Source organism: Lactuca virosa, chromosome 4, assembly GCF_052849685.1.
Source record: "Lactuca virosa cultivar CGN04683 chromosome 4, Lactuca_virosa_CGN04683_v6, whole genome shotgun sequence".
NCBI lineage: Eukaryota > Viridiplantae > Streptophyta > Magnoliopsida > Asterales > Asteraceae > Lactuca > Lactuca virosa.
In genome coordinates, this window is record NC_136429.1 from 117,604,528 (window position 1) to 117,618,190 (window position 13,663).

Below are 13,663 nucleotides of genomic sequence, written 5' to 3' on the forward strand. Positions count from 1 at the left end.
GGCATTCTGTCATTCTGACAGAATAAATCGAAAAATATATTTACTAGTTTATGGTTGGCATTATGTCATTATGACAGAATAAAATCGGATTTTCAAATTTGAATTAATTTAAAATATTCAGATTTTTATAAATAAAGGAATTAATTATCCCTAAAAGTCCGAAAATTTCCTTTTTTAATATAGGTTAATTGACTAAAATGCCCGTATGCTGAAATTTGTGTGATTATATGGTACATGTTATCATATTCTAATATCATAGACCATCGGATCATGACGTTTGATTCTATTCCATCCGGTGGTCCAGATCTGTGCATTTTGGCACACAATAGTCAGTAAAAACAAAATAACCTAAGTCTATATATATATATATATATATATATATATATATATATACACACACACACACACACACACACACACACACACACGGACATACAAACATACACACATTCACACATGTATTTATTTATGTATAGTTTCTATTTCAGAACTGTTTTTTCAACAAACAATTTTCACTCAACATACCACCAATTTTTTTGCCAATCTTTAAGCTTGTCGCAAGTCGATTGTTTTGAAATACAACTTGAATTATCGAATTTACATATATATGCACACATGCACATGAATATTCAATTTATTTTGCGTCATTTTAGATCTTGAACTTGCCACAAGCATACAAGATGGATACAAATTGTTTTGGTGGTGTTTTATATGAAATGTATTTGCCAAAAACCAGTTCTCAAGTTTTCACGCAATTTTTGTTCTCAAAAGAACATCTCTCTCTCTCTCTCTCTCTCTTATATATATATATATATATATATATATATATATATATTAAATCGAAAACACCCAAAATGTTAAGAATGCGAGAATATATTACTTTTTCTTCCCCACTTTGTATATATCGACTTCATAGATCCCTAATGTGAAACCTCAGCCACGCAACACTATATCAGCACCTTAAGTGATATGTCACCATAATCTTTGCGACTTGAGGTAGCAACAAGCAATGGCGGATCCAAAAAGAAATCCAGGGTTTCCAAAATTTTTTTAAAGGGTTGGTCTACTAGGAAAAAAAACTCATTTTCAAAGTAAGTTTCCGTCACTAAACCGACGAGTTTATAGTAAATTCACAATTGTCAGACTTTGTGATGGATTGCCGACAGATTTGTGACGAGTTTTCAAAAAGTCACTAAATTACATTTGACAGCAAACTTTGAGGGGTAATCCGGGTTACATAGTAGCTCCACCCCTGGCAACAAGTATTCATCACTCTCTTGATGTCTCTATCTGTAGTGAATCTATTTCGATCTTCACATTAGATGTGCATATAGGCAATTGAAAGTCAATCTTGTGATCGAAATTCTATTTAGAATATCACCTGACGAAAAAAAGATTTTTTTTCAACCAATCCAAAGTAAGGTGGAATAACTACCGATTTTAATTAATCTATCAAGGCAACATTGTTCGTGTAAATATTTTCGTGTATTTTTCGATCTTCACATTAGATGTGCATATAGGCAATTGAAAGTCAATCTTGTGATCGAAATTCTATTTAGAATATCACCTGACGAAAAAAAGATTTTTTTTCAACCAATCCAAAGTAAGGTGGAATAACTACCGATTTTAATTAATCTATCAAGGCAACATTGTTCGTGTAAATATTTTCGTGTATTTTTATGGAACGACAAATCTGTTCTACTCCTAAACTACTCCTAAATTCCACCTATGTCCCTTACTAGACTTGAACCCTCGACCTCAACAAGGGAGGGCAACACCGGATACCGTTGGGCTAGAAGCGATTCTATGCTGAATGTCTCTTTTACTTTGTTTATGTGGTAAATCGTCCTTGTGAAGAGCTTTTTGTATCATAATTTTCTAAATACATGTCTAGAACAATCTAAATCAGCATTATTTCTTTCGATTGCATGACAATTGTATCTAAATCAGCCACTAGTATAATCTTGTACGAAGTTCATCTTAGATTCCGATCTTTACCATTAATAAATTAGTTTCTAATTTGGTTTTAAACATGATTAGATAGTTGATTCTTTTTGTAAATTCTTCCGTCCAGATAATGTTCTGGAGAGTTGTTTGTAGAGACAACAAAAGAGTAGATACTCGTATAGGATCAAAGACCCAAATTCACAATTGCTAGTATAAAGTGGTCCCGATTTGTAGATTGGATGGGGTAATGTTGGTCTCAGTTAATCATCACTGTCGGCGAGGATTATACATGACGTGTATGGGGACCGAATGGAACTCAACCTAGAATAATCAAGGAGCATATGTAAGTTAAAAGGCAATTGCAAAAAATCTTTATTTTTATTAACATTTTGGCTTGGCTGATCGACAATCTATGTGATTTAAAGCGAAGGTTTGGTTAAAAAACAACGTCGTATATCGAATGAGAACGTGGTGAAACTAAAACAAATAGTTTTTTCTGAATTAGATTTTTCTTTTTAAGTTTCATGAAACAAAATAAGTGTCTTTTTTTTTTAATTTGATTTTTCTTTTTCAATTTCAATTATTTATGAATATAATTGTCATGTTTTCTTCGGGTTTTATTCAGAAAAGTCTCATTATTTTCGAATTTTTTTTGATATAGTCTTATTTATTTATTTATTTACTTTTTTAATTTTTTTTAACAGAAAAGTTTCATTATTTAGAGAAAACCACATAATCTGTCATTTTCTATTCAAATATAAAAAAGACTTTTTCGTTAATTGGGGTAAATTTTAAATAATCAGGATTTTTCTGTTAAAAAAAAACTTTTACCACTTTATTAAATTTTTTCCTAAAATAATGAGACTTTTCAACATAAAACCTTGTTTTCTACATTACAATGTTTATTATTTTATGGATATAAATGAAGTGTTTTAATCTTGGGAAAATGACATTATAGCCCTACGATATTTTGCACATTAGCTCATTCAATCCACTTATTTATTTTCGTGTCTTTTAAGGAAACAAAGTTGATTTTGTCGGGTCGAATATATCCTTTTTTTAAAGACGAAGGGGCCCACAACACACGTACACACACAACCGGTGAGGGTTACAAGGTTTCATTCATTGATTTTTTAGTAAATCGTTCTGCCCTAATTTCTGATAAGCATACTCCAATATGAATCGCTGGAAGAACATACTCAACGGAGTCATCGGAGAAGCAGGTTTCACTCGTAATCACCGGAGAAGCAGGTTCACTCATCACCAGGTTTCACTCATAATCGTCGGAGAAGTAGAACTCAATGGAGTCGGAGAAGGAGAATTTGTTGACGGTATAGATGTTTGGGTGCAAAAAAACTTCAATTTGGGTGACGTTTGGTTTTTCTTCATCATCCTCGTCTCATTTCTTTGAAAGTATTGGCTCTTCCCTTTGTCTCTTGAAGTTAAACGCACCACCACTAATTTGGGATTTCTCATTGTGTTCCTGGATGAATCCGATTTGGGTTTTTTACATAACATAAAAAAAGAGTAACGAGAATGGAGAAGTGTTGGTGGTGGTAGGAGGTGGTGAGAGAGATAGATATAAATGAATATCTTACTAAACTTTTAGCATTTGATGAGATCTTTGAATTGTGTTTATCATCGTCAACACCAAAAATGATCTTTGTTGTTTTTAATCTTTAACTTTCCGCTGTAATGATTATAACATGAAGAACAAATAAGTTTAATAAATGAAAATGAAAGAGGGGAACTATGAGGAAGATGAAGATGGGTCCTGCAAATAATTTACAGGGGAGAGAGAGATAGAGAGAGGATTTTATTTAACTTTTTAAATTAATTAAAAGTCACCTGTTATGGTAATTGTAGGTTATAGTGACTAAAAAATATTACTCCCTACTAAAACACATAAATAACTTAAAGGATTGATTCGACCAAAATCCAAAACATTTATAGGGCTATAATATCATTTTCTCTTGAATCTTTTACGATTACCATGTATTGGATTTTTTTTATTTACATATTGTGCTTTGTTTATTTACCATTACAAGTATTTATAAACACATAATATGTTTTATTCATTTACGAATATAACTTTGAAAAAATATAATTACAAAGCTAATTCAATAATATTATAAATCTATAATGTGTTTTATTTATTTTGATGTAAAAAATAATAATAAATAATTTTACATTCCATTAACAAGAAAGAAAATAAATATCGAATAATTCATTTTTTAGGTAACAAGTAACGATAATAATTACCGCTATATTTTAAGAAATTATAATTTAATATTTATATGTTAAAATTTAATTTAACTACAAAATGACTAATTTATCCTTATAAATTTATTAGTCCATAACTGTTTTTGCGTTCTCAATATTTTCATGTTCTCGGTAAACTGGTTGTCTACGTACCGTTTTAAATTCCCTTTTCCATCTCTATTTTTTTTATAGTTTTAAAATTCTGAAGGTATGGGAGTTGCAGACCCGACGACTACAACAAGAGACGACGCACCAAAAAAGTATGGGATGTTGTGTTCAATGGAAATTGGAAGATCCTATTTAAAGAGAACGTCAAGAGTCCAAAAGAAATCTATCGAGGTGATAGTTAAGATTTTGAAGTGTGTATCCAAATAAAATTACCAATGATCTTCCTGTAAAAATTTTAAATTTTTACAGGATGATCTTCATGTAAAAATTTAAAATTTTTATAGGATGTGTCTACAATTTAACCGCCACTCGACATTGACTTGTGCAAAGGCTAATGGAAGTGGTGACATTCTATGGCCCCAACATTGTCTACCACATATGCCATTTAGGATGTTTACATTCTATGCAAATTTATGCCTCAAGCGGTGGTAACATTCATGATTCCATGTGGTTTATTTTTAAAAATTAAAAAAGAATATAACATTAAAAAGTTCGAGGTGAGGGGAAGCCATTGAAAAGAGAAAGGGAGAAGAATTTGAAGAGAGAAAAAGTTGCATGTTTATGTTGTTGAGTTGATGCCTCTCAGGGATGAATTGGGTGCGAGACGGTTAGTGACGGATCTAGAAAGAAAAATCAGTGGCTGTACAAATTTTTTAGGGGTTGCACTACTAATAAAAAAACTCGTTTTCGAAGTAAGTTTCCATCACTAAACCGACGAGTTTATACTAAATTCATAAGTATCAGACTTTGTGATGGATTGCCTACGGATATTGACGGATTTCCAACGGATTTGTGACGGATTTTCAAAAAAAAAAACACTAAACTTACATTTGAAAGGAAATTTTGAGGGATAACCGAAACTATCCCGAATTACATAGTAGCCCCCGCCCATAAAGGCGGTGTGCTTAGGGGACATCCCTTGCCAACTAGGATTGCGTTGGCTTTGTAGCTACCACTGTCAGCACTATGTAGCATAATGCTTCTATTTTTCTACAATGTGTAGTTACGAGTCTCTATAGTATAATTGAATTTTGTTTATTGTAACAGTTTATGTTGATTTTATTGTAACAGTTTATATTGACATTGACTTTATTTGTTTTAGTTTGGGCTTTTTTGCATTGCAAAAAAATCTAGCTTTTCTTTAATTTTTTAATATTTTCATATTGAATTTAGTAAATTTATTTATTGGTGCGGCATTGATATCTTTAGATAAACCGTCCATTATCCTTAGATAACCCGTCGTAGAATCTTGCTGTCGCTATATGTCGATAAACTTTAGTTGCAAATCTAGTACAAATTTGTTGCTACCTATTTGGTTGTTTTAGATTTAAACTTCGGCTATGCAAGTTGGAATATAAACTCTATAGGTTTATCGATGTATATCGTTGATTAGGAAGAGTTGTTGCTAACTCTGGCACTAAAAATTAGTCCACAACACGTGATCACTTTGGTTTGTTGCTAAGGTGCTGTTTGTTTTTTCGAAGCGAAAATCCCTGAAGTTTGCGGACCACCTCTGCAACTCTCTAGCAGAAGAGGGGAACCAAACGGCTGCATCATATAATAAAAAGTTTGTTTGCTTTTTAACCTCTGCAAACTGCTGCAATAAGTTAAAGTAATGTGTGAAGAGGTTTGAAGGTCAAGTGTTGCGCCACGCAACACACGCACAACAGTTTTTAAGTCAGAAGTATTTTGAAAAACAACCAACTACAAAGGGCCAAGTTCTACGCGTGTGCTGCACGACACAACAATAAGTGGTCACACGTGGTTTCTTAGAGAAAAAACAAACACCACGTAAGTGTTGTGTACATTGATTAGAGGCTATATATGAAAGTCGATGTTGTGGTGGTGAAAGCTACCACTGAGAGATTTTAATTAAACCACTCAAATCTAAATAATTATGATGTGTCTTACAATCAGTTAAAATTACATAAGGAATCAATATCTTATACCTATATGTGACAAAATATTGTAACTGAACCAGGGTCATTACCAACATTGTGGGTAAAAGAACAAGGGTCATTACCAATATTTTTTTGATTTGCGACGAAATTTTAGCGACAAGACATGAAGCTGAATTGGGCACGAAAGTTTACCCACGGAAAATCAACTGTGGATTGGTAAAGAAATATGAGTAAAAGAAACGAGGATGATTACCAATCTTCTTTAAAATGGTCATCAACTATAATTGAATTATTTGGTAATTCTTGTTTCCATGTATTTCTTTCACAGTGATTTTTCTGTGATTTCCTAAGTTCCCTATCCTAACAAATTAACAATCTCTTATTGTACTCACATGATACCTCTAGCCATTGTCCCAGATGAATAATATTAGAAAATTAAGCATCACATTAAGGTCTATCTCAAAATGACACGGAGAAAATAATTGTTTCAGTGAATGCGGCCAACGGAACATCACCCATTTTGATATATATTTTGAAGTCTCAAGAAAACCTGAGTTGGATTTACAAAATCTAATTCCTAGACAAATAAACGTACACAGTATAAGACGGAGTAATTTCTGTACCTTAGCTATGATGATAAAAAATCCAATGATGGTTTATAATAAATATGCAAGGATGTCGCCCCTTCATGGTGGATAATTTTTTTTTTGTTTTTTGTTTTTTTTTTTTTTTTTTTTTTTTTTGTAATCCATGCCACCATTAAACTTAGAATCTTAATTCAGTAAAGTTTAAATGATCATCATATAATTAATTCCCTCAGCACAATCAATAAATTGACTGTTGGATTACACAACAGACAGTACATATAACATTTATATATATTCATCCGAGTGAAGAAGGGAAAATCGATGTACCTTAACTGTTTATGTTTCTTGAAGAATTAACAGATAGAAAGGCCGTATGATGGAGAAATAGGAACGCATTAATGGCTCTTGGAAGGGACCAAAACAATCTGTATGCTGCTTCAGCTGCTGCTATGCTGAGTCGCTGCAAATAGTTTTTCTTTTTCTTTTTTCAACTTCTCTTTATTCCTCTTGTGTCTTACATAATCATCTTGTTCTTCGTCAGACACGGATATATGAATAGTTAAAGGGACGAAGGTGGTAGTTGCATGGTGCTTTTATTGTATTCATGAGAGAATTTAAAGTAAGGTGGTTAGGCTTCTTAACTATATGATTGACTCGAGTGGTTAGAGTCCTTTAATTCTGCTCTAGATATGGAGTAAATACCGACCGTGTTACTTGCTACTCGAGTAGCATATTACTTGCTAAGATCAAACATAGTAAATGGTTTTCTGAAAGGAGCGACCATTGAAAAGAGATTGCACAAGCTTGAAGCATTTTTGCAAAGAGATTGTATTCATGACGTGGCCCATGATCATCCCGTCAAAATGATTAACGTTACCTAATGTTCATATGTTAGATGAAATATAAGTACTGATCACAGAATATAAAGGCTGAGTTATTTAGTTGTACCTTCTATAATTATTGAATGCCAGCCATATTAATTTGAAAAATAAAGATACAGGCGATATAAATACCGACTGTAACCATACAGTAAATGGCATGGCTCCACTGATCTAAATATGGGCCTGCAATATAATTAATTTTTGGGGAAAGGAGGTAGAAATCAAGCATCAGAGCTTTAAAAACCTTCTTCCGGTTCCTGGCACATGAAAATCATGCAGCTAGTATACCAAATCATATGTCTAATGATTTATTAAGGTCATGAATACCCTATAACTAGAAAAGGAAAGTTATTTCATGTTTGTACCAAGCTTTACTATCAGTCATGAATACCAAGCTTTATTAAGGTCATGGATACCAATAGCCTATACCATTCTTAGAAAAAATCTCATTATTTTGGCCTAATTAGCAAAAAAGATCCGAAAAATATTTTATTTAACTGAAAAAGATAGGATACTGCTAAAATATGGAAAAACCATTTGTGTCCGGTTTTACAGATTTACCCAATATTCTATCTTTTTCTGTTAATTTAGGTGTTGTTTGTTTTTTGTAAAAAAAAAAATTTAGACCTCTTTGTAACGTCTAGTTCCTGATATGCATTTAACTCATTATTTTATTTATTTTGGAAGGGTAACTCGACGAGTTGGTAACCCTAACATGTCGAGTAAAGGGCAGATTATGCGCGGGGTTTAAGCTATCTACTCGACGAGTCAAGAGCCCTCGACTCGACGAGTAGATCGGCCAGAGTGAAACCCTAATTTTGGGGTTTTGCACCCCATTTAAACTCCTTAACCCCCACCCCTTGGCCTCGTTTCCACCCTCCATGTCCCAAACCCTAATCCACGAAACCCTAGAGCACTTTGTGAGTGTGAGAGCCATTTTTGAGTGATTTTGTGTGCTTTTGAAGCTTGTGGAAGAAGAAGAAGATAGAGGGCTCAAGAGGGAAAGAGTAGATCCAGAAACTACACACCATTTGCTACATTTTCTCGTAATCAAGTTTCTATCTTGGCTATTAGTTCATTAGATCTTATTATGTCCATCTTTATGAGGGTTTTGGTTCAAGAATGATAGCTTTTGGAGAATGATCGACCCAAGTGGGAATTCTTCAAGATCTAGGACCTAGAAGGGCTATGACATAAAGGTGCAAACTTTATGCCATTGGAGTCCCCATGCAAGCCATAAAGTGTCTTATTGGCCTTTTTAGCCCCAAAAGGCCATGCATGTGGGAAAAGGTGGCAACTTAACGTGTCTAAGTAGTGTTAGGGGTTTAGATCTGAGGTTGTAAGCTTTAGTTGGGTGCATGGATGGCATAAGGACCAAGTTCTAGGTCCCAAGGAATTAGGGTTTGAGCTAAACCCTTTAAGAAGAGTTATTAATGGGTAAAGTTAGAAACTTTACCCTTAAAAGGACGTTTTCAGGGTTTATGTGAAGCATGATCTTGGATTTGAAGTATAGGGGCTTAATCCATTAAGATAGCCCAAACAGACAGGGGAACTCGACGAGTCCAGTAAGGGACTCGACGAGTTGAAGTCAGGTTGTCCCGATTCTATGCCAGGTAGAACTCGATGAGTTGACTCGGTTGATCACGAGTCTGAATAGTATAGGAACTCGTCGAGTTAGGAGTTAACTCGACGAGTTGAGTCGACTGAGAGTTGACCTTAACTTTGACTTTGACTTTGACCAGGGGTAAAATGGTCATTTTACCCTAAGAAGGATTATCAGATTTTGATTAAGTGTGATTGTGAAATTGATAGCCGCGGAGTCGTTGGAGCAGCCGTCAGAGATTCCTCACACGAGATTTCACAGCTAGCATACGAGGTGAGTTTCCTCCAGTAGGAACGGTTCTAAGACACCAAGGCCAGCCCGTTTAGTTAGTAGTAGTTTTGGCTAATGGTCTGATGCCGGGCGGGGCCCGATGTAGGTTTATATGTTTTCCGGATTCCGATCCAATGTCGGGGCGGTCCCGAGGAATGCTTGTATGCTTGATGTCTTTGTGATTCTTGCATGTGTTTGTACTTGTATGTTTCGGACTTCAGTCCGATGCCGGGGCGTTCCCGAGGAATGGTAGTATGTTTCCGCTTTACGGTCCAATGTTGGGCGGGGCGCGAGGAATGTTTAAATGTTAATGATATATTTTAGGTTTATGTGTGTTATTTGATTATGCTCATATGTATTGCGAGATGTGCTCGATGCCGGGCGGGGCCCGATGCCGAATAGGGTTCGATGCCGGGCGAGGCCCGATACCGAGAAAGCCGATGTCGGGCGATGACCTGATGTAGCAGGGGCGGGGACCAAGATATGTTTATGTGATATGTGTATGGTATGTGGTAGTTGGGGAGACTCACTAAGCTTCGTGCTTACAGTTTTCAGTTTTGGTTTCAGGTATTTCCACTAGTAAGGGGAAGAGCTCGGGATGACTGCATGACACACACCACAGTTTTCAGCCTGGGATTTTTTAGACTCTGATATTTTGATACATGGTTTTGATACATTATTTGGATATGATGTTTTGGATACATAACTTGTGATTTTATTATGATGTGCAAGCATTATGGTTTTTCTTAAATGAATTTAAAAAGAAATTTTTGGACTATATTTTTGGGATGTTTCAAGTTGGTATCAGAGCCTTGGTTTGAGGGATCCGGGCACACTCTCGGGTGTGTCTGAACTCAAACTAAGAACTTAGTATGAAAATTTTCCAAACAAGATCATTTTTACAAAAAGAATTTTGAAAAGAGAAAAGAACTTTGAAAAGAGAAAAAGGGTGGTGCATGCAATCAGCCGAGCTCAAGTAAGTACTCCCAAATTACCCATACAAGTTTATGTTATGATATGTTTATGAGAATTTCATGCTATATTAGGACTAAGGATCTAGGAAGGATGCCGTATGTGCCTATTATATATGTATCAGTTTTATGAGAATTGCATGCCAGATTAGGACTAAGGATCTAGGAATGATGTCTTATGTGCATGTTATATGTATCTAAGCTTTATGAACCACATTTTGGATATAGTGTCTAAGTCCATAACTATATTTGGTAAGTACTTGACCCGACTTGGCATGATCCATTTGGGTTGCATAGCATCATAACAATTGGATAGACAAAATGAGGAAAAAGGACACTTATGATTTATTAATATATTATAAGTTCTAATATATTAATATGAAATCATATTATTTAATTAGTATTGATCAAGAATTAATTTGGAATTAATTTTGTGATCAAAAGGAGACTATTTAAATGTATGAGGATTAATTGTGTAAATCATTCATTCTTATATAATGGGCTTATTATCCATGATTCACAAGATTGGGCTAAAACCCATAAGGTGCTCCATGGATGCTCCATGGAGGTTAAAACCCATGGATCATGGAGTGAGTGAAAGGTCATGCACAATAGGGTTTGCATGGTGTAACCCTAATTGCATGACACTATATAAGGAGCCTCATATGGAGCAAAATCGGGACTTAGAAAAAAAAAGGGAGAGGGCTAGCCGAAAATTGCATACAAGTGTTCTATTCTCAAGTTATTCCAAGAGTTTTTGGTGTTGTGTGAAACATTTGAGGCATCACACTTGGGGTGCTAGGCTCACAAGGTCTTAAGGAATCAAGCAACAAGAAAAGGTATGTCATTCTACTAGTTTTATATTACATATACCTCATGATATGCTAGATAGGATGAAACCTTGGAAAAATCAATATTTGCATGTATAATAGAGAAAACATAGATCCAAGGTTTCTAGGGTTGCATGTACACCATAGGAGTGTTAGAATGCTCAAAACCCAACACCGCATGCTAGTACAGATTAGTCAGTGATGGCCTGAATGAGATATGCTTGATTATGCTTACTGGATGCTCGAATGTTGCTTGCTTTATGCTTTTAGGAGTCCTACTTACCTTTTACTAACTAGTAAATGAATATGTTAAGTTACATATTGCGAGGACCAAATAATTTCAGAAGGTTAGGTCTAGCTCTATTGCGCAACTCTTGTTTGAGTCCAACCGTTGTAGGGTAGGATCTCTCATTCGAATAATTATCTAGTCTTAGTGATATGTAATAGTATTCACAAGCTAGTTAGGGGGAGATAGCTGGGACTTCTTATGCAGCTGATGGCGGAGAGTGGGTTGGTGAGTACCCTAGGGCAAGCCTAGGATGAGATTAGCATGAGATCAGCGGTAGTAGTAGAAGGGACTTGGTGGAGTCGAGGCAGTTCTTGAGGAAAGTACGGATAGATGTGGAAGGTAGTATGGGCCCGTACTACTTAAAGCAGAGGATCTGTACACGAATCAAGGAAGGCTGAGATGAACCCAGGAAACTTGTAAAATGTGAGATCCCTTGAGTTATGATGAGTATACTGATGTTTGTTATGGTGTATTTTTAGTATGGTGACGTTACGCACTAGGCCAGTTGGCACTTCAGGCACTGGTGAGGGATCAGGCTCAGGCTCTGGAGCCGGGCAGTTAGATGAGCAGACGAGGGAGTTCATCTCGTCTGAGGTCACACGCAACATTCTAGGCCAGACTCCTGTGATCTTTAGTTCGGTCAAGGAGGGTACTTTGGAGCTTCTAGATGAGAGGTTGAGCGCTTTCCGCACTGAGGTGGTGGCCATGATGGGGTCGCGCACACTGACTTTTAGGGAGTTCGGGGCTTGTGGAGCTCCCGACTATCATGGGGCTCGGGACCTCATTCCTAGCAACAGATGGTTGGCTGATGTCACCAACGCGTCCGACTTGCATCCTGTCTTCTGAAGGACAGGACATGTGATTAGTGGGAGGAGGTCGGACGAGCCATTGGGGATGATACAGTTCTAGATGCTATGACCTGGAGTGATTTCTCGGCCAGGTTCAGGGCCGAGTTTGCACCTGTGATTGAGGTGCAACAGCTTGCGAGGGATTTCCAGGATCTTGAGCAAATGACAGTTACTGTGGCGGAGATCACCGCCTAGTTTAGGGAGAGGGCCCTTCTTGTTCCGCAGTATGTGGCGGATGAGGAGATGAAGAAGGCCCGATATCATGAGATGTTGCGGTTGATATCCACCAGTTTGTGAGCCGCTCCAGCTGCAAGACGCTGGAGGACATGATTGCTAGGGCTCGAGAGAGGGAGTTGTATTTGGAGATGGAGAGGAAGAGGAAACCAGACGGGGTTCAGACAGGCAGTTCGGGCAAGAAGCCGAAGTTATCAGACCACAGATTGAGGAGCCAGCAGGGCCGCAACCGGTGTGGCAAGTGCGGCAAGATGCATGAGGGGGCGTGTAGGGCGGGGAGTTCGGGCTGCTTCAATTGTGGCCGAACTGGTCATATGAGCAGGGATTGTACAGCTACCGCCACCACAGCAGTTTCATATCTGATTTGCTTTCAGTGCAATCAGAGGGGCCACAATAAGGCCTAGTGTCTGAGTCTAGCAGCAGCAGGACAGGTGGCAGAACCCGCTCCTGCCATGTTGAGGATTACAGATGGCCGTCAGGGCCGGGCAGAGGCGCCTACGGCGAGGAGCAGGGCTTTCCAGCTTATTGCGGAGGAGGTACGTGTGGCTCCTGATGTTGTGATGGGTATGTATTCTATCCTTATCTCCTTATTTGTATTGATTCTTGCTTATGTTTATGTGTTTGTTATAGGATCGTTCTTAGTGAATGGTATATCAGCCTTGATACTGTTTGATTCGGGTGCCACCCGATCTTTTGTGTCGCTCACGCTCAGCAAGCGATTCGTAGGAGCTACGGGGGAGCTGGATTGCCCACTGGATGTGGAGATAGCAGATGACAGGACCGTTAGGGTTGTAAGGGTTCACAGAGGTTGTACGCTACATTTGTTTAACGAGCAGTTTTCAGTGGATTTGGTTCCAATTCCCATGCGAGGG

General features: G+C 36.9%; 1 long non-coding RNA gene across 1 annotated transcript; it reads right to left on the reverse strand.

Moving 5' to 3' along the window:
• Positions 1 to 2,784: 2,784 nt before the first annotated feature.
• LOC145107260 (uncharacterized) lies at positions 2,785 to 7,832 on the reverse strand. The gene is made up of 3 exons (XR_013707786.1): positions 7,814 to 7,832; positions 7,193 to 7,742; positions 2,785 to 3,637 (listed from the first exon to the last, which is right to left on the reverse strand). It is a non-coding gene; the product is annotated as an uncharacterized LOC145107260 (long non-coding RNA).
• Between the last annotated feature and the right edge of the window lie 5,831 nt (positions 7,833 to 13,663).